The sequence below is a fragment of the Bacillus rossius genome, chromosome 2 (genome assembly GCF_032445375.1).
Source record: "Bacillus rossius redtenbacheri isolate Brsri chromosome 2, Brsri_v3, whole genome shotgun sequence".
NCBI lineage: Eukaryota > Metazoa > Arthropoda > Insecta > Phasmatodea > Bacillidae > Bacillus > Bacillus rossius.
In genome coordinates this window covers 107,149,681-107,169,929 of record NC_086331.1, presented here as the reverse complement: position 1 = coordinate 107,169,929, position 20,249 = coordinate 107,149,681, and positions in this window count along the sequence as shown.

Genomic DNA, 20,249 nt, shown 5'->3' with positions numbered 1-20,249 from the left:
ATTAACAATTAAAGCTGGACTCCCAATCATCCGTTTCATCCGTCCATCACCTGTCCGTCCGTCAATTTTGGTCCGTTATTTCTCTTGGCAATTATTACCGACTCTCAACCATCCGCCATCCGTCCGTCCGTCACTATTCTAAAATATCAGTGCTTCAACTTTCCGCCACATAAATTTCTCAATTGTAGGTAAACGTTTGGTGAAAATAATTTACTTGGGATAATTAACTTTTGTTTTTATGAATGTGATAATAAGTTGACAGGCGGTAACCGTGCTTTGACAAGTGGATTAAACGGGTGCCATCTTAAAAATAACATTAGTCATGCTATTAATAAATAAAATTATGCTTCTTTTATTACTGTGTCAATGGAAACAGAGAGAAGCTATTTCTATCCAGGCTTTTTCCCTCAGTTGCTTATCCAGATAGTCTTTGCTATATATATTATACAAATGCTCCCTTTCCCGGACGTAATTTATCAGCATTTCTTCCGAAAAGCTCATTCTCATGAGCAATCTTTACCGTTATTATGACATTAATAATCGGTGAATACGACACAGCCTTCTATATAATGCAAATTTAAAAAAATTGAACACTGTTTTCGGAAAGTGGTATTGAAGACAATCGACTTAACAAGGCGGTGGACCATCCGTTGGTCCGTCAAAAGCTAAAGCTTGGCAAGGTTTTGACGGACGGACGGATGGAATTTTACGGGCCATCTGATTGGCTGCAGGTCACGTGGACGGACGGACGGGTGACGGACGGATAAAAAGGATTTTTGGGAGTCCAGCTTTACACATTTAAAAAAGTGATTCGGTAGCATTTTTAACTCTTGCAATGTAATTTTAACAATTATTATTAAGGTGACTTGACTCGATGAGTTGTCTTATTAATTTAATCTTATGAATATATCATATGAAACTATACTAAAAGAAAACACTGATTAACTGTAATCTTTAAATTTTTTATAGCTTGAGTATCAAATTCTACCGTGTTAAGTCTAAAATTCCTTAAATTTTGTTTAACAATAAGACAACTAATTTTTTTTGACCATTGTACAGAAGGTAAAATAACAAAAATTATTCATGGGTTATATTGTTTTAGAATTAATGACTTAAATTAAAAAACAATTAAAGATTTTGATTAAATAGACAGTAACATGTTTACCTTACTCCGATATGCTTGTTTTGATCGGTAATAAATTCTTTGGCTGATTTTCTGTTAGCACTTCAGGTAAAGTGTGCATGGAGTAACAAATTATTTCTCCTCTTCTGCAATATAAACTGTCATGCCCACTTTTATACCAATGAGTATAAAAAAATGTAAGGCAGAAATTTGGCATGTTGTGATGCCAACCGTCGGTGCTCCTCTGTCGCACAGGACGTTATATCACATCAATGTGTAGCCCCGATAGAATGTGCGTGCCACGAACACATCGGCAGTTCAGGGAAGTGCAAGGAGTGAAATGGCCGCCCGGCAGATATATCGATAGCCGCCCGCGTTGCTATCACATAACGCCTTTGAGTTCATCCGCCAGAGCTTTATGTATCAATCTGCCACATGTAACTTAATTAATCAAAATATGTATTTTTAATTGTTTTTATGCTGTCATGATGTTTCAATACCATAACTATAATAAACTATGCGACTATGCCGCAAACCTCAGCCTGAGTCGTTCCAACACTCCGCATACTTCGCGCGGGAAACATGGCTATCTATTGCGCGGAGCTGCCAAAGCCGCGCCAGTCGACACTTGCCCAGTTCAGGGGTCCTATGTGTACATACACCATGGAGTCCTCAATGCTTTGGCTTCACCACTTGTAACCACCACATTGTAAGTCTTTATCAATCCTTTTTCATGGGCCCCAATGGGCGTCCCCAATTTCAGTGAATGTTAAAAAACTCATCGAGTAATTTAATAGTACCATTGGTAACAACACACGTTCGCGAGTTTTTTTTTTGTCTTTTTACCTTCGTAGTCGACAGGCCACATGCTCAAAACCATCCTGGGGTAGAAAGCCTTGCTTGTAAACCTTTTATCATCGCCCACACTGGGCCATCCATGGACAAAACGTGCAAACGTTCTACAAAACGTTCTACATAAATAATCACTTCCATGGGAATATGCTGTAGGTCACATACACCCACATGAGAAATGTGTACATGAGATCCTGACGCCACTCCCGCTGCCTGTCTAAGTTTTTAAGTGAATATTAACGTTGGAAAAGATCTCAGGGGTCTTAACGGGCGTTCGGCCTCGTGGCTGCAGGCAGGAGTGTGTCGCGGTTCTAAACCTACCCGGGCTGTTCAGGCCACCCAGGACGGCTTGTAAATAACTGGTAAACGAATTGACACGACACTGCACTTTATTCAGAACCGATACACTTATTGGTCCAGGTACTGGCCGCGTCCGTTGTCTGACAGCTGTGACACGCGTATCTCTATGCGTAAACACATTTAACCAGATTATCTTCAGTTAGATCAATTTTATAAGGCATTGCACTTGCATACTTTGGAATTAATTTCATCTTTAAATTCATTACTACTTTCCAACATTCTCTGGATATCAGAAACTCCCAAGTGTTTCCTAGCTCCTTGTATCCCTCCATTTCAAAAATTACCCATTCAATGATTTTTTTTTAAACTTGATACTAACTTTGAGAACAAACAAATTCATTATTGCCTTATTGCCCTCCAACAATCCATACCTACCTATAACTACTACTTGAATCAGATCAGGAATTACCTAATAGTCTCTATTTCATGAAATTTTTTCAATTTTAAAATAAAGTAATGCTTCAATTCTAATAGTGTTTATTTTACCATGAGCTAATTGGACCTTAATTACTAATTCTAGTTTTATCTGATTCCGTAACTATTTCCTATAAATTGCTAACCTATGGTTGTTACTAAAATTGACTTTAAGCCTACTTTTCCGCCCTAAACGACCGATAATTCTACAACATCCGGAAATAGATTTTTTTTTTTAATTTTGCCTCAAGTGACATACAATGTTATTTGTTCTACCTTTTTAACAGCTCACACAATAGCCAAGCTTCCTTGCGCATTACACAAAAGGTTCTTTAGTGGCATCTTTTTCCACAAAAATGACATTATATATATATATATATATATATATATATACATCCTGCCGCAAAAGAGCTACTTCGCCGCATTTGAACAACATGTACATTTTAAATTACTCTTACTTTCGTTCTTACGAGCCTCCTCCTTACGAGTGACACCACTCGCTCGACCATCCCTTATTTTTTTTTTTTCAGCTAGGCACAACAAGAAATAGATTTTGGTCATCGAACGAAAATTATTCTGGCAAGATCAATTTATTGACAATGAGAATAAAACAACAAAATTGACACCCGAGATTCCCGAAATTACACATGTTTTCTTTTTAATATCAGAGCTTCTGCTTTCCACATCTATACTTGCTTTCCAACTGCAAAATCTGGTAAATAAACAGAAAATAATAATTTAAGTCACAGCACTAAACATCTTAAACATTTAATCATAAAAGTCTCAAAAAATAATTTCAAAAACTATAATTACGACTCATTTTCCATAACCACTATTTGGTTCACAAATGAATTTAAAAACCTTGTTTAGATCAGTAATTGATGCAGAGCATTTTTAAAACAGAATACCGAAATCGCCATTGATAAATATTTACACCATAAATAACTGGCGATGTATGTTTACTCATTAGTTTGATCTGCTTCCAGCTAAACAAATTTGCTACTAACATTTTTCAACATTAAGGAATTTATTACACAACGATAATACTAATGCAATATATAAATATAATACTGATATAGTAGCCAATGAGGGAACATAAATCTAGTTGTATGTTTAGCCCTATACTTAATGTTAATGTGTAACCAAGTGTTTGAAACTTAAAAATATTTTAAACAGTTCAATAGCACGAGTATGACCTCCACTGAAAACGGGGTATTTCCAGTATTGTGACTCGCCGCAATGTTCTTGTCGACAATATCTAGTGGACCCCACAGCAAGTCCTCTTCGGCTCGCCTATCGTCCGCCGATTAGCACTCTCCTTCCCTTGCAGTGTTTTACTCGAACATCGCTGGTGGCAGCACACTCTCGATGCTCGAGAACCTGTCCGAAGTCGTCACACCAAATTCAGCAGCGACTCGCCCCAGACTGCATCTTGGCTGATTAGCGAGCACAACTTGCTTAAATCTTAGCCACACTGACCAACTCCTGTGTCACTTCATCCAGTCATATGGTGCTAATCAGCACCACTAGCACTTCACATGCGTGTGTAGCGATGTTATGCCAAAATATTACATCTTACTTCCTTTTACTGTCCAAAATACTAACACCAAAAATTACTTGGAGACACCAAAGCCATTTTCCCTGCCCTTGATCAACCATACCTTATACCTGTTTCTTCCTCGTTTTTTGTGACTGTCTCCCGTGAATATTACTATTCTACTCGCTTTCTTCAAACTCGTCCAAAACTAACTCGTTTTCCTCTCAACCGAGTTCCTTCTGTCATTCAGCTTGCTTAATACTATTTAACTGAAGAGCGAGTTTTTGCGATTTACTTGTTAAGCGAGTTAGATTTGTTCAGCGAGTGCATCATACCACTCGTTGGGTTAACTTTGAAGACTTGTCCGTCGAATCCCTGGTGATAGTCGGCAGCATGCCCGGCTGTTCTGCACTAAGTCAGTCCTCGAGCATAACCAAGATTGATCTTACTAGTATTTGAGGCTAAGTCTCACTTAGTCATACTGGGTGTCATGGAAAGCATGATGTCACATAGCAGGGCGGTGGTCAAGGCTGTGTGATGTTGGCTTCGGCGCGAAGTCTTGTAGAATTTCCTTCTTTGGTCATCACTAACCCCCAACTGCTGCTCCCTCTCTCTCCGGATGGGTTTATATACCTGACGATCTAAAGAACTTTTCGCCGTGCACCACCGAGAATAATTGTCCAAATCCTTGCGCTGGAAGAGGTTCCGGGTCATGTGGCGATGATGTAATGCAATGCAGAGTAGTCTATTCTGTCAGGGATGTCGCACAACCACTGCGGTAAGTACAATCCTGTGGGAAGTCTAACTTTAGGCCTTATTACCAAGACATGTCTGGGAGGCAAAGGAAAATGTTATGGGCATCATAGTTACACCCGTAACATGATTGAGTATAATATTAACTTTAAATAAGCTTTTTGAAGACTTAGTAATATCTTTAATGGTCTTCAAATGGTTTTTAAGCTTAAAAATAGATGAGTGCAAATTATATTTTCATAATGCAAATTCGATGCACACAGACACTAAAATACATATCAAGGATTCTGACAAGTTCAATTAAGCTCATAAGGCTTGCACTACCAGAGTTAGAAACTTATTCCAAAAAATTAGCCCCTATAAAATTTTCAAATGTTCATTGCCAACAAGAACACAAATACAAAATCACTACTTTGCCTGATTATTAGTGCGAAATAAAATTAAATTAGACGGAGTTACTACTGATAACACAGTTGGACCCATTTAATCACAACTATCACGGAGTTACTTCTGATGACACAGTTGGACCCATTTAATCACAACTATCATTTCTTGCTTATCAGGTAAACTTATGTTGCCAAAGTAAATGTTTTATGCCTTCGCCGGTGGGACCTGCTGTGTCATTTTGTTATACCGAAGTCATTTACTTTGCATAATGTTGCTGAAGTCCCAGAGTCCTTTGGAATTTAGGTGACCAACGATGAAAAGAGCTAGAAAATCTTCCATAGCATTTGCAGAAATCTCAGCTAGCCTGTCATGCTAGCCCATTCTGCGAACCATCTCGCGTCATAGTTAGGGGCGAAGTTCCTCGTGTCTCAAGTACAACTTTCTTGCTGAACACATTGAGTCAGCTACAGGACTCCGTGATTTCACTGCCAATGGGGCTCCACAGCAGCAATTCCAAAATATAAAATACGCAACTAGTCCAGCATCCCACTTACACCAATCCATTTTTATGCACTCATGTATGAACCTAAATATTAATTTAAAATAAAAATACTAAATTTGTCACTTCACTGCCTTATGCGACTATTGTACAGGAGATAATTCCAAGGCATCAGTGGACGTATGGTTTTCCTGTACACGAACTCATGGAGCAGCACTGAACAAGACCCTAACGTAACACTTATACAAAATATGTTGTAATAGACACTCGTTTGGTGTGGCGAATAGTAACCAATGTTGCACATAGGGAAAGGTTTACATAAAACTTACTATTGATGCTAAAGGATAAAGTCTTGCAGCCACCCTGGCATTCGAGGTTGATGCACTCACTGCATTACACTGCCCCACCCTCGGCTAGTTCTCAGTGCTTTGTATGGCCCTACTCCTACTACACACACCTTACTCAGGTGTCGGTGAAGTAAAACGGGCTGTGCGATAGAGGGAGCAACAGTGATTAATGTCAAATTAATACGACCCTGATAAAAATGTGACGCCACTCCCGCAGCCTGTATAATTTTTTAAGTAATTGTTAATGTGAAAAGTGATCTCATGGGTTTTAACGGGGGTTCGGCCACGTGGCTGCAGGCAGGAGCGCGTCGCGGTATGGAATCTACCCGGGCTGTTCAGGCCACCCAGGAGGCCTTATAAATAAATGGTAAACTGATTGACATGACACTGCACTTCATTAAGAACCGTTACACAAACTGGTCCAAGTACTGGCCGCGTCTGTTGTCTGACCGTCGCGGCACGCGAGTCTCTGTGCGTAGGCGATGCGAACCTATACTGTTGTCGTTATCAGCATGAAAGATGCGGTGGAAAGTCGCGGAGCTGCTAGGCTCCAACAGCTTATGCAGAGATTAGCGTTATTATGTAAAACGGCACATACAAATGAATGTTCTAAAGTTGTTTGCAATCTAACCTGATGCAAACATTAAAGTCCCGAAAAGTAAATAGACCCGGTTGGTTAGATAGAAACATACAAGTTACAGTCACTTATTAAACAGTTAATTATGTGGTTAGATTACATGTTGAAAGTTGCACATATAAATAAGATGAAAATTATATACGTAAATTAATGAGTAAGAACTCGACACACATTGCTAAGAGTCTTCGACGATAACGATTACTTGGCTTCGAAGCCGGAAAACTGCGTAACTCATTTATGCTGTCCTTAATCTCTGGACATGAAAATACGTATAAAATGCAAAACTCCCTGTTGGGATAAAATGATTAATTAACGAGTCGCACGAGAAGACTTGCGACTGAGTGGGGTCGGCGTAGAGCTGATTAAAGGATTTGAAGATCTTACACTATTGTTGATACTTGGATGAGGTGCGAAATCTGAAGGCTCTGCGTGCGCGGAGCGACCAACCCCTGCGAGTCCCTGGCGGCAACTGGCTCGAGACCACCCTGCGGCCTCACGCCCAGGCACGTGAAGCGCGGGGAAACAGCTCCGACCAGTTTTGGACTTAAATGACATATTTCACAATTTATGATTATTGAACAATTAGACATATTTTCCCTTGAATTAATTCTCTTTTAATTGTTATTAATTTGGTTGTTTTTGTTTTAACAGAATAATTACATATTTAATTTGGCGCATTGCCACACCTGGCCGGGCGCTGCCGTCGCTTTGGTGTTCGTCGCGGCGCACTTTTACACACTCGGCGGACATCACGCTCGGACATGATCGATGCACTTAAGAGTAAGTGTTGTTGTGATATAACGACCTTTGCGGACCAGAGGGAGCACCGGCGGTTGGCGTCAAATGTATTTAATTTTAAATAATCCTAAAACTTTACTGATAAAAATATTATCAAATGTTTAAAGTAAGTTAATTAAATAACAAAAATACAAAGTAACTGCAATAAATTTATTAAAGCATAAATTTTAAACTAAAACAAAAATATCTTACGAAAAATATTCATGAAATATACATACTAAACCAAAATTGTATGACTTAAAACAGTTGCCAGAGTGCACTGGCCACAACATCCTATACAAGATGATCACATCATCTAGGTAGACTGTGGCAAACTTGCCGACATAAATGACGAGAACATTGTCATATATGTGTCATGTAGTCTATGACGGGAGAGAGTGTGAGAGGCATGATGTATGTAAAGACAACAGGTTGTTATTGAAAGAATTAAAAATCACAAACCATCGTACTCAATGTTGTTCTTATTTAATATAATTATAACAAATCATGACATGGTGCAGTCGGTTACTGAATTTACGTGTATTGGAAGAAAAGTGTAATGCGGAAATATGTGTACCTATATATTAGAAGGTTAAGACCACGTGATCAACGAGAGGAAGAAAATAAGCATCATGAACCAGCTAAAACCACCGAAGGAGCTTTGCTGGGAAGGCAATGTATCAGAAAACTTCAAGAAATTCAAACAACAGTTTGATATATACATGTTGGCTTCGGGAGGAAACAAGCAAACGGATGAGGTGCAAGTGGCAATTTTACTTCACATCATGGGCGTGGAAGGTCAAGAAATATTTGAATCATTCGAGTTACAGGAAGAACAGAAGAAAAATTTGAAAAGTGTTTTGCAGGCATTTGAGAATTATTGCGTCCCCAAGACGAATGAAAGTGTGGAAAGGCATGTGTTTTTTAACAGGGATCAACTAGAAGGGGAAGATATTGACACATATGTAGCAGATTTAAAAAGACTGAGTAAGAGCTGTGCATTTGGAGAAATGCGTGATGGGTTAATTAAGGATAGAATTATCAGTGGGTTACGTGACAAAGAAGTGAAGAATAAAGTGTTGAGAACAAATGATTTAACTTTGCAAAAGTGCATACAGATATGCAAAGTGGTTGAACTAACAGAACAGCAGTTGCAAGCATTAAACAAGCAGAACAACAGTTATGAAGTGAATCGAGTTTCAAGTGAGTGTAAGAGACAAGGGCAACAGAGTTCTTATAGGCAGCAACCAGCAGAAGATAGAAGAGTTCCAGCACACACAGTACAGCAGAGCAGGTGGGACCAGCGCAAAAGCAGCATGGACGATCAAGACAATCACGAGTCCAGCAGGGGATCAAGTTTTTCATCACGGGGAAAACAACATTCTACATACAATCAGCAGGTGGGAAGAAATTTTCAAGGTAATAAGTCGATGACTTGTGGCAGATGCGGTTACTACCATGAACGTAAGGTATGTCCAGCGTACAATAAAATATTTCATAATTGTGGGAAGATGGGCCATTTTGCCCAAGCGTGTAAAACAAAATTTGTATCTCATGTTGTTCAAACTAATTGTTGTGACACTCACAATAGGAACACAAGTGAAGGTAGTGATGTTATGTTAGAAGGTAATTTAGAGGAGGCTTTGATGTTGGGAAAGGTTGACTTAACAGAAGGACCTAAAAAAGTAGAAGATTGGATAGAAAAAGTTCAGATTAAAGACAAATACATTAATTTAAAACTGGACACTGGTGCTCAGGTTAATGTGATGTCAGAAGACCTGTGTAACAAGCTACACCTAAAAATTCTACCAACCACAGCTAGGTTGCAGAATTTTAATGGGTCCCCTATTGAAGTCATAGGTAGATTAGTGGCAAAAGTAAGTTTTAAAAGTGGAACACAGGGTGTGCTTGAGTTCCAAATTGTTAAGTCAGGCACTGGCACACAGTCTGTCTTGGGATTACAGAGTATCTCTAAGTTTGATCTAGTGAGGAAAGTTAATGAGATTACCACCCCAATGGCTGATAAATATCAAAAATATTCAGAGGTATTCACAGGTATAGGGTGTATAGACTATACATATGATATTAAGTTGAAAAAAGATGCTCTACCCCAAATAGAGGCATGTAGAAAAGTGCCATTTTGCTTATTAGATCCATTGAAAACAGAAATAAACAAACTGATTGCCTTGGGAATTGTTAAACAGGTTACGGAACCAACAGAATGGGTGAATTCATTAGTCATAGTTCGAAAGCCAGATAAAACATTAAGAATCTGTTTAGATCCTCATGCACTGAACAAAGGCCATATGGTAATCTTGTAAAACAAAACCTATCAAATGGTGTGTTGAATGTGGTAAGTTTTTGACTAGCTTCACTCAAGGGAATTTGCCAAAATCCTTTATATCCATCTAAAATAGTGAAATATTTTGCTTGTGGCATTTTAGAAACCAATTCCTCAAATGTGGGTAGTTGATATACTTCCCTCACTATTTCAAAAAAGTTTTGCAGACATTTTTGGAAATCTGGAAGGAGTGCAACTGTACATAGATGATTTGATTGTATGGGGTTCAACATTAGAGGAACACGATAATAGGTTAGCAAAAGTACTAGCTACTGCAAAAGAAAAAAATGTGCGTTTTAACAAAAATAAATGTAAATTTGGAGTTACGGAAGTCACATATGTGGGACACACACTATCCCACCAGGGTATCAAACCTGATGAAAACAAAGTCAAAGCTATCTCTGAAATGCATGAGCCAAAAAATAAGAAGGAATTGCAAACCTTTTTGGGAATGGTGACGTATGTAGCTAAATTTGTGCCTAAGTTATCTGACATGACATACCCTATGAGACAACTTCTAAAAAAAGAAGTACTTTGGCAGTGGTCAGAATTAGAAAGTAATGGGGGAGGTTGGGGTTAACTGGACCGGAAAATTTCTTTCCTCGTTATTTTGCAGAAATAATGTCAATTCTTACAGTTTTATTTCATGAACATTAACATACCTATGCACACCAGCTTTAGTATTGTCATTGTACATGTATCTCTTACCCATTTCAGAAAAAAAAAATAAAAAAAAAATAAATTTTGGTCCAGTTAACCCCAGTGGGTGGGTTAACTGGACCACACATTGGGGTTAACTAAACCATTTGAGTGAATGTAGTAAACATACAATCTCGTAGCTTAAAATGTAACATATATAACACAAATCATTCTGAATTGAGTTGATATTTTAAAATAACCAAAGTAAGGTCAACTTTCTTCAGTTCTAGTGGACACTGAATTTAGTTACATCAATTGGGAACCATATCATGTTCTTGTAACGAGCTCTTGTGCCATGCATTGGGCTAGGTAGCTTAGCAATTACTTCGCTTGAAGCAATGAAGGTCTCTTCTTCATTGGCAGCTTCAAATTTGGTTGTGGAGACAACCCTCTTGTAAAACTGAACTGCAAGTCCATCATCATACATTTTCACAACTTGAGCAACATAATTGCGGCTGTTAGTTGGAGTTTTGCCTTTTACTTTAACCACAATAAAGTCTCCACTTTGAACTGATTCAATATCTTCATCGCTGTTGAACAAATCATCAGAAGAATCAACAGACTGTAATTGATCAGGATCTTCTGAGTCACTGCTGCTTTCTTCCAATATTCGACGTCCTCTGTATGTCTTGACTTCAGTCCTGTTTCGTTTTGTGGACGATTTCTTTGCTGCTCTGTTGTTTGCTGCTTCCTGCAGCTGTCGTTTTACAGGTGTGTCTGTGAGGACAGTTGATTTTCCTTTCCTTCGACCATTTTTTGTTTCTCGTCTTTCAACCTTGGGATATGGCCAAATGTGTTCAGGAGACCTAATTGTTGATTTCAGTTCCTCAGAATTAGGCTCAGGATTCCCTATGTTGTCATCTCTACATGTGCTTGGCCCTTCACCTGGGGAGTCATATTCTGCTGACGATTGAGTTGTTAGAGGCTGGTCTGTTACATACGATGACATAAAATCTTGGTCAGTAAACACATTTGAGTTAAAAGGTTCAATGCCACTAACACTAAACCCCTTCAAGATGTTTGCTGGTGTAAAAGCCAAAGGGTAAGCCACACCAACAAGGCCTGCAATGTCATAAATGGTAATTCTTGGTGCACTGGTAGGTGTTCCTGTGAAGTTACACATGAAATCAGAGCACGCACTGTTGTATTTAGCCTTCAGAGGTCCAAATACTGTCAAATCGAGGGGCTGCATTTTGTGACTGCAATGGGGAGGAAAAGTTAGTAACACAATTCCATTGTCCTCAGCAAAGTTTAGAGAGTCAATACTACTATGTGATTCATGATTGTCCAATATGATTAATTTAGGTTGGTCCTTAGTAGGTCTTTCATGCTTTGCAAAATGCTTCAGCACAGACAGAAAGAGTTCACTTGTCATCCATCCACTGGGACTAGCTCCTCCATCACTTCCAGGTGGAGCACCTTTAAGCATGTGGTCTCTGAAATTTTTCCTTGGAAAAATAAAGAACGTGGCACTACCTTTCCTGTCGCTCCTGCGATAGCTGTAACAGTAACCAAAACCCCTCGTTCAGCAGTAGTCATTTGTCCTACTTGCTTTTTTCCCATTTCAGCAAGAATTTTTGAAGGTTTGTGAACCGTTGTTACACCTGTCTCATCGTGATTGTAGATATCTTGAGGACCAAATTTTAACTTTTCTTTTACATATCGCAAGTTAGTGTAGAACACAGAGACATTAGTTTTGTTGAAACCCAAAGCCCTGTTCAAAGATGTCTGCTCTGGAGTTCGTAAGGCCAAGTTATGACGTTTACTGAATTCTATGAGCCAGTCCTCACCTGCCATTTTTGTCATTTCCCAATTAGACCTAAGTGTTTTTCCATTAGCCACTGCAAATTCATAAGCAAGGCGCCTTGCTGCAACTTTTGTCAAACCATAATGAATGTTCGAACTTGTCTTAATATAGTCTACCAGCATAAGCTCTTCATCCCTGGTAAAAACTTGCAAATGTTCATTCTTTGGACGAAAATTCACTTTTGTGATATCTTCTGTTGCTCTGTATTTTGTGACATAACGTTTTACTGTGCTACGAGGGATCCCAGTTAGTTTTGCAGCTTGACGTTCAGGCATCTGTTCATTTACTACATAATTCACAGCATTTTCCAGCTCTGCTACAGAATATGACCGGTTTTGAGTTGTACGAGCACGATTTCTTGGCATTTTCTGAAAGAAAACAAAAGGAATAAACAACTGAATCTAAAAAAACACTTATTCCATATAATTTTAAATTTACTACACAGGAATTGATAAAACAATTGTGCTGCAGATATGTGAAAATACGTATATAATAAGCTTACAATTTTGGGGTTAACTGGACCGGTCCACTTAACCCCAAACTTTAATGGTCCAGTTAACCCCTCTTGCACTTTTTTCTCTTAACTACAAATAGCATGTAAACAAACTTGTAGGTGACTATAACATTATGTATTTTTGTTAAGCAATAAATAGAAAATTAGCCTGAAACAATAAATAGTGTAAGCTACTAATAATTCATGTTTTAGGATCTTTTATCTGCAGCAAAATAAATTTACTCTTACCTGTGAAAATTAGTTTTTTGTTTGTACTTCTGAAAGTATGGTATTCACACCAGCCATATTACTTTGCACAGAACAGCCAACCTTATGCAGTAAACATACAATGAGAGAATACAAAAATTTCCTTTACATATAATTTCTATTGACGTGGTCCAGTTAACCCCATGGTCCAGTTAACCCCAACCTCCCCGCCTTTAAGGAAATAAAAAATGCCTTAGTGCAGCGACCAGTATTACAGTATTTTGATACCAATGCATCAGTTGTTCTGTCAGTAGATGCATCAAGTTACGGGATAGGTGCCACTTTATTACAAAATAACCTACCAGTAGCTTATGCTTCACAATCTTTGACTTCATGTCAGCAAGCTTATGCGCAAATTGAGAAAGAAACGATGGCAGTAGTCTATGGGTGTGAAAGGTACAAACAATATGTGTATGGAAGACATTTCATAATAGAGACTGACCATCAGCCGTTGATATCCATATTTAGAAAACCTTTGAATCAGTGTCCACTTCGCTTACAGTGTATGAGACTAAGGCTACAGGAATATGATTTTGAACTCAAGTACGTACCGGGTAAGGATCTAGCAATTGCAGACATGTTGTCGAGGGTAAACTTAAAACAAGAGAGCAAGGATAAATTTGATTCTGAAATAGAGGCTCATGTATGTGTAGTGCAGGAAAAAATACCTATTACAAATGATCGCTTAGTAGAATTTAAGCAAGCAACAGAAAATGATGAGGAATTGCAAAGGGTAATAAAATATACTAGGGAGGGTTGGCCATTGAGTAGTACAGAATGCGAGGCCATAGCAAGACCGTATTACAAATTCAGAGAGGAATTGTTTGTACATAACGGGTTGTTGTATAAAACAAATCAAGTAGTGGTTCCAAAAGAGTTAAGACAGAAAATGTTAGCAAAAATACACTATCATCACTGTGGGATTGAAAAATGCAAAAACAGGGCAAGACAACATTTATACTGGCCAGGGATGACCATACAAATTGAAAATTTAGTGGGTAACTGTGAGGCATGTATTCAGTTTCAAAAACGGCAATCTCCGGAACCTATGCTGACTAGGATGTCTGAAGAACCATGGCTTATGTTAGGTACAGATATTTTCTATTATAAAAACAAAAATTTTCTCATAGTGGTAGACTATTTCACAAAATTCATTGAAATAGTATAACTTTCTAATATGTCAAGTGAGGAAACAGTCAGAAAACTCAAATCAATTCTAGCAAGACACGGTATCCCAGAAACAATATATTCTGACAATGGTCCTCAATTTAATAATAAAAAGTTTAGGGATTTTGCTAAGAAATGAGGTTTTCAACATATAACTTCAAGTCCACATTATCCAGCTTCTAACGGTATGGTTGAATGACAAATACAAACGGTCAAAAGAATGTTGAAACGAATATATCTAGAAAACAAAGATAGTGACCTAGCTCTGCTGGAGCTCAGAAATACACCTGTCACTAATACCATTCCATCATCAGCCGAGTTATTGTTCAACAGAAAAGTCAGAAGCATGTTAAGTATTAACACCAAAGCCCAACATGATTATAACAACATTGTGCAGGAATTTAGGAACAGAAATATAGTCAACAAACATTACCATGATAGGAATGCTAAAGAGTTAAGAGAACTGGCAGAAGGGGAAGTAGTGTATTTTGAGGATGCAGAGGTTGGGAGCCGGCCGTTAAGGAAGGGACGTATTCAAGAAATGAGTACAGTAGGACCCAGATCTTATCTAGTAGAAACCGAGAAGGGTAATATTGTCAGGAGAAACCGTCAATATATATATACGACTGGTAATCAGGTTCAGTTTAACAAAATTGACAGGAAAGCGTTGGTAGGCAATGAGGAAGCTGTGGAAACTGATTCTGGGGGCATGGAAATCTTTGCTCAGAGGGATCTCTCCCCAACTAATAAACAATAGGGGGGAGAGATTGACTCTGACTCTAAAACTGACAGCAGAGTGACCACAAACAATACTCGAGTGAATTTGGGTACCCAGAGAACACATAGTGGGAGAATATGTAATAAACTTAAATATTTGGATGATTATATGTAAAGTGTCATGTATACTTTGTAAAGATGATTTTATGTAAAGGGTCACGTATACTTGGTAAAAAAAAAAAAAGGAAGATGTCATATATGTGTCATGTAGTCTATGACGGGAGAGAGTGTGAGAGGCATGATGTATGTAAAGACAACAGGTTGTTATTGAAAGAATTAAAAATCACAAACCATCGTACTCAATGTTGTTCTTATTTAATATAATTATAACAAATCATGACAAACATGTAGAATTACTGTACGAGATATCTGGACGTTTACTGAGCAGAATCCAAATCCCCTGCACACAAACCTCTTAGTGGCTTAACAAGACAAATTACGAATCGTGTGGTCCCAGGATGTGTGCATGAAACTGCATTACAATTAGGGAAAAAAATGTTAATAAATATGAAAAATTCAGATAATTAACTCGAACACACATATTCTTAATGAACAAGTAAATACAATGATTTGGTACAACAGTCTAAAAAAGTAATCTTACAATGAGAACAATTCAATCTATAACTTAGAAACAATAGTAACCCTCAAGCACTTATGCATTGTTACAAAGAAGTGCCTAGCGATGCCACACAATGGGACTTTTAACACTCCTATTCGGGCAATGTACACTCATCACATATTGTGAAGTTGCATGCACATTATAGAATGATAAGAGAATTCCCCATGGTCTCCATATTCGATTATGGACCCTGGACCCAGGATCGGAAACCACCCCCCCCCCCCTAAATTTTACAGTTACGTGTTACATTATAATTTCATGGTTATTTATTACCTACACTCTTTTTATAATGTTTTTAACCTGAAAATACAGGGTCAAATTATGGTTACTATTTTATAAGTCCAAACTAAGCTTTATTTTTAACATTATTTTACCTTAAAATAACCACAGCGAGTATATATATTTATTTCACACACTGAGATCAAAATAAACAGGGATGGGCCCAGGCCCCTTCCAGGCCTGGGCCCTGGGCACAGGGGTCCATCCAGCCCCACCCTTGTGAGGGCCATGGTATTCCCAAATGGCACTAACTATTAAATGCCTCACAAACATGGGATTCAATGTTAAGGTAAGAAATATATGAAACATCCAACAATTCGGGGGTTTCATTAAGACCTGGATACAAGTCAACTTCGTCACATAAAAGTGCGACTGTATCAACGTAAAAAAAACCAGGACCCAACCATTAAAGCAGCGAAGGCACAACTCAAACTGTCACAGACCTGATGCGGCCTAATATAACCATGGACCAAAACATAAACAATACAAGTGCTAACTACCGTGATAATATGCAATCCAAGAGAATAACAAACCACTTGTATTGCCAAGAGAACTGGCTGCAAGTGCTTCACGACACAATAAATTAAATAAAATAAAACTTAATTACTCGCACAGCTCGACAAGCCAGGTGTATGAATGCCAGCAAAAGAAATTTTCCAGGGCGAGGCCAAAACAGAATTTGGAATACATTTACATGTTAATGTTAAAAAAAAAAAAACTTACACGCCTCGCACCGCCCCCGTGAAGACTAAACAGGCCCGAGCCTACAAACAGCAGACGATTTCTCTAATTTGACTAGACGAATAAAAAAATCCAAGACACAAAGCAAAAATCCACAGACACATCCTGTTTGAGCAGAGGCGATTAAATATTTTTTTTTGGGGGGGGGGGGAGTAAAGGGGGAAATCACATGATAGGGGAGGAGAGAAAACACGAGAGCCGGCGCACGCCGATAATTCACGGTGGTCTCTTCAACTGACAGGAATGAGCGCCATGTCGGCTTACAGCAAAGGGAACAACCCTGTGGTTGAAGGATCGATAGCCACTCGCGTGGCTATCGAGGAGTGTCGATGTGTTCGTCCGCCTCTTAAGTTTGTGTATTTATCTGCCAGACATAGATCCCAATTATTGTTATTTATGTAACCACTAACTTTTAATTAAAGTAACTTCACTTTTCCATCCTGTTAAAAATAATATTGTTCACTGTGCGACTACACTGCAAATCTCAGCCCAAGTAGTTCCTACACTCTGCATACTTCGCGCAGGAAATGTGAACCTGGGTTGCTCCAGGCTGCCAGAACCACTTCAGTCGCCGCTTGCTCGAGGAAGGGTGCGGGCGCATCCACACACCATTGGGTCTAAAACATCTCTTGCCATATCCGAATCTAACCTCTATAGAATACATTTTTTAATCCTTTTGCATCGGCTCGGTGGCCAGCCCTATTTTCGGTGTGGTTGGAAAGATCCCACTGCATAACGTAGTTCTTTCATTCTAAGCAACTCATTCTTGTGTTTTATGTTTCCTACCTTTGTAGCTGATGGGCTGCGTTCGCGCACTTATCCTCGGGTAAGAGGTATTGTTCGTGAATTTTTTCGTCTATGGACCAAAATCATCTACTTTCTACAAAACTAATTCACTAACCATGGGAATCTGCAGTAGGCCACATTCGTCCATCTAAGAAACGTGCTTACAAGGGCCCTTCGCCCATGCTTAACTCCAGAGACTTTTCCTCTCTTGTCAAAAATTGTCTCTACCTAGATGTTGAACAAAACTGAAATCAACTATTCGCGAGATTTGTCTAGCTGCCACCGCCCGCACTTCGTAGTACCCCGCATGGACGTTCTACCTCCTACGAGTGATATATTTACGTATTGTTATAATGTTTAATGTTCCAGACTCTTTCGCCCATATAGTGCCTTCAGCATAACTAATGGACGTCCACCTTCATTTTCTCACCCCCATCCTAGCCATTCCCTATTTACGCCAGCCGCCGGTGCTCCCTCTAGGTCCAACAGGCCGTTACGTCCCAACAACACTTACTAGAATTGTGTGTGCAACGAACACGCCCGTGCATGATGTGCGCCGCGACGAACGGCAAGCCAACCAAAGTGCCCGGCCGCGTGTGACAATGCGCTAGTGTGTGATAAATGTGTACTTTTCTATTCTTTCCATAAACCAAAATAATAACAATTTTAGAGATAATAAAATAATATAAGAATTGTATATCATTGTATAATAATTATTGTATATCTCAAATTAACAACTAAGTCCATAACTGGTCGTGGCTGTTTTTCCGCGCTCCACTCATCTTGGCGCGAGGTCGCGCGGTGCTTTAGCAGTAGTTGCCTTCCAGCGCTCACCAGGGACGGTCGTTCCGCACCCGTCGCGCAGACATCATCGCGCCAAAACCAGTATTTAGGCGACATGGCGTAAGAGCATCCTAAGTAATGTCTTTTGTATTCGCAATCCAGCTGCGTTACGGCGATCTACTGTAACTTTCAGGTTTCAGCATTTATTATCAAGTTAGGCTTTTATAGGTTCATAGTTTATTTAACATTATTATATTTCATTTGTGTTATGTGTTCATAATCCAGCCGCGTCACGGCAGTCATCAGTAACAGTCACGCCTCGCAGTATATTTTTCACGTACATCTAAATGTATTTGCAATATATCACGAACTTTCGCTTATTAATATATGTAGTTGCATTCCTGTTTAATAACTGTTGATCGTGTACATTTGCCATTTCATATTCAAATTCAGTCATAATATCAATTTAGTTGCAACTTTTCAGTGTTGCAGTGGTTCGCCGCAGCCTTAGTTTTGTCAGTGCCGGCCTCGTGATAGAACGTCTACATGCGTTTGCCGCCTAACCTGTTCGCGCGCAACGTCGCTGTGTTAAACCGACTGTGTAGAGACGGTCTGACAACAGACTCGGCCAGGGTTGGACCAGCAAGTGTATCAAACCGTAATAAAGTGCAGTGTCTTTTCAGTCAGTTTCCTTTTAATTCAAGGCATCCTGGGTGGCCTGAACTGCCCAGGTAGTTTAAACTAACGACGCACTCCTTCCTGCAGCCACGAGGTCAAACCCCCCCCCCCCCCCCCAAAAAACCCACCCGAGATCATTTTCAATTCAATATTTATTCTAAATATAATCAGGCAGCGGGAGTGGTGTCACTATAATAAGAATGTATAGATGTGCTACAGCCCCGACACTATCCAGGATTAGTGTTGTTGCGGCAGTACCATGTAAAGTGTTATCACTTTTTGTAATAAATCATTACTTGTTTGGAGTTATTTTCTTTACTAGAAACTTACCACTGCTGTATTCAACCACATGGCCGGAACCTCTTTGGGAACTCACCAGTCTCCACTATCAGTTTTTTTCAACCCCGAGACAGCAGAAACATTAGTTCTGATCCAATCAGAACATGACACATTTTTGTCATATTTAGTGTGAAAAACGAATTACATTAAACAGAAACCATGTAATAGTACTTATCACAAAACACAACAAATACATATGTATCAAATTTCTGCACAGTTATATTTCCATATTTTTCATGTACAGTAGGTGAATTATTAACTAACGTAAAATTCCTAATATAATTTAGTTAATATTTAATAAACTGGTTAACATTGCCAATCACAGAAACAAATGTAGTATACTTAAAGTTTAAATTGTAGTTCAATTACAATTTATTTCTCACGATTACACGAATTTTAAAGTTAGGATTGGCACTCATATTGCAATATTTAAATGCAGTACTTTGGACATATTCTTAAATCTGACGCCACTCCCGCTGCCGTGATTTTAAGTTTTAAATAATTATTTAACTGAAAATGATCTCAGGGGCAAAAAGGGGGGTTCGACCACGTGGCTGCAGGCAGGAGCGCGTCAAGATTTTAAACTACCTGGGCTGTTCAGGCCACCCAGGACGCCTTGAAATAAAAGGGAAACTGATTGAAAAGACACTGCACTTTATTAAGACTGATACACTTGCTTGTCCAATGCCTGGCCGAGTCTGTTGTCAGACAGTCGCTTTACGATTGGTTCAACGCTTTAACGCTGCGCGCGAACAGGATAGGTTGCAAACTCGTGAAAAAGGATTTA